The sequence below is a fragment of the Poecilia reticulata genome, unplaced genomic scaffold (genome assembly GCF_000633615.1).
Source record: "Poecilia reticulata strain Guanapo unplaced genomic scaffold, Guppy_female_1.0+MT scaffold_240, whole genome shotgun sequence".
Lineage (NCBI taxonomy): Eukaryota > Metazoa > Chordata > Actinopteri > Cyprinodontiformes > Poeciliidae > Poecilia > Poecilia reticulata.
The window spans coordinates 107348-109025 of NW_007615030.1; the positions used below are offsets into that span (position 1 = coordinate 107348).

The 1678-nt window shown below is 33.8% G+C and overlaps 1 protein-coding gene and 1 long non-coding RNA gene across 2 annotated transcripts in view; one reads left to right on the plus strand and one right to left on the minus strand.

Annotated features, from left to right (window-relative positions):
- pot1 (protection of telomeres 1 homolog) overlaps nucleotides 1-1678 on the plus strand; it is a 58007-nt gene that overhangs the window by 19833 nt on the left and 36496 nt on the right. The gene's annotated exons all lie outside the window — the stretch shown is intronic.
- The window catches only part of LOC103460421 (uncharacterized), a 10108-nt gene continuing 8726 nt past the window's right edge, over nucleotides 297-1678 (minus strand). Inside the window, exons 2-4 of the long non-coding RNA XR_532926.2 lie at nucleotides 666-931; nucleotides 444-529; nucleotides 297-335 (exon numbers count right to left, since the gene is read on the minus strand). This is a non-coding gene — a long non-coding RNA (uncharacterized LOC103460421). The remainder of the gene's footprint in view (nucleotides 336-443; nucleotides 530-665; nucleotides 932-1678) is intronic.

The following is a 1678-nucleotide window of genomic DNA, read 5'->3' on the forward strand; positions in this document are numbered from 1 at the left end:
AATCATTATGAGCTACAGGCATCTTCTAGTCATTATGAAACTACAGTGTTTGGCAACTTCCAGCTTAGTATGCACACATAAGACATAAAAACTAAAACACAAAAAAACACATTAATACATTCTTACAGAAAATTAAAAACTTTAATGAAAAAGAGAAAACAATTGGAAGAAAAAAAGAATTAAACTCTGAGGCAGATAATTTGCTTTGATGGATTTTAATAAATCACAGTACTTTAATCATTCAAGGAATTGTGACATCTCTAGATTAGTAATAAATCTTACCTGCTTCTTTCTTGAGCTACATCTGGATGACTGGCTGTAGGTCCTGGATGCAGCTGGAAAACATTTTTGTGCATTGTCAATACATAGCATAATTACATTATGTACATAAACAATATTGAAGCATAAAATATCATCAACATTCTAAAATGGTAGATACTCACACACAGTTGCATCTCTGTCCTCATCACGGACRTCAGAACGTTCCTGAAGAGTCTGATTGACACAAACGTGAATCATTCTGTGGAGTCTGTGGAAATAAATGTAAAATTAAAAAAATATTGTGGCAAATATATCGCTTTCTCAAAAATACATAAGTAAATAAGTTAAAATTATTCTCAACCAGCCATTGTACAKTCGGGAATCAAYGCAGTGATTATACATACCGGCTTCATGGCTTCGTCCTCACATCCGTCCTCCATCCGCCATTTTGTAGATCTCTACTGTTTACCACACTCTGCCTTGCTGTACTGCGTTATAACAAAATAAATAAAATAACCGGAAGATCAGTTTCCTTACAAATATGTGAATGTTCACTATTCACTAAATGTGAAATCATAACTTACTGAATTTCTCTTGGTCCTGGTGGACTCAGAGCTCCTCGGCACCGTGGTCTGAGGTCTGGCTGGTACGGCTTGGCCATTTTTCAGGTCTGAAAAAATCAAAGAAGATGCGAGTATTTTTAAGAGTTTAGAACATCACATGTAATAAAAAATACAATACGAAATCTCACCCTACACTTGTTTCGACATTAAGAAAACGACAGACTGCTTTCTGTAAGAAACAAACAAAGCAACTGGCCTCGCTCCACGTGCTCTTCTTCTTCTCACCGCCACCTACTGTACACGAGTGTATAACAACATTTCTTTACATCTATTAAATTCTATTTATTAATCTTGTATTTTTAAGAAAAATAAATAAAGCTTTCCTTAATCTATAAATCTCCATTATGTTTCCTTAATTTCCTAATATTCCTTTAAGACTCCATTCCTGTCCTTCCAACCATTCTTTTCAGATTCTCCCTTTCAGATTCATATGTTCCACAGTTCATTAATACATGTTCTACATTTTATTTCTCTCCACATCCTTCACATTTATCATTACTTTTCTTCCCTATTAAATATAAGGTGTCATTTAAATAGGTATGACCTACTCTTAATCTGGTCATATTTATTTCTTCCCTTCTGTTTCTCTCATTAATATTTCTAATTAATACCGACTTTTGTACTTTATATAATCTCCCTTTCTTTTTTGCCGTTCTTTTATTTCTTTATTTTTAATACAGGATTTCCCTTCCCCTTTCCCAAAAGGAATTATTGTTATTGTCATTTCTAAAGCCCTTTTTGCTAATTTATCTGCCTTTTCATTTTCTTTAACCCCTTCATGAGCTGGTACCCAG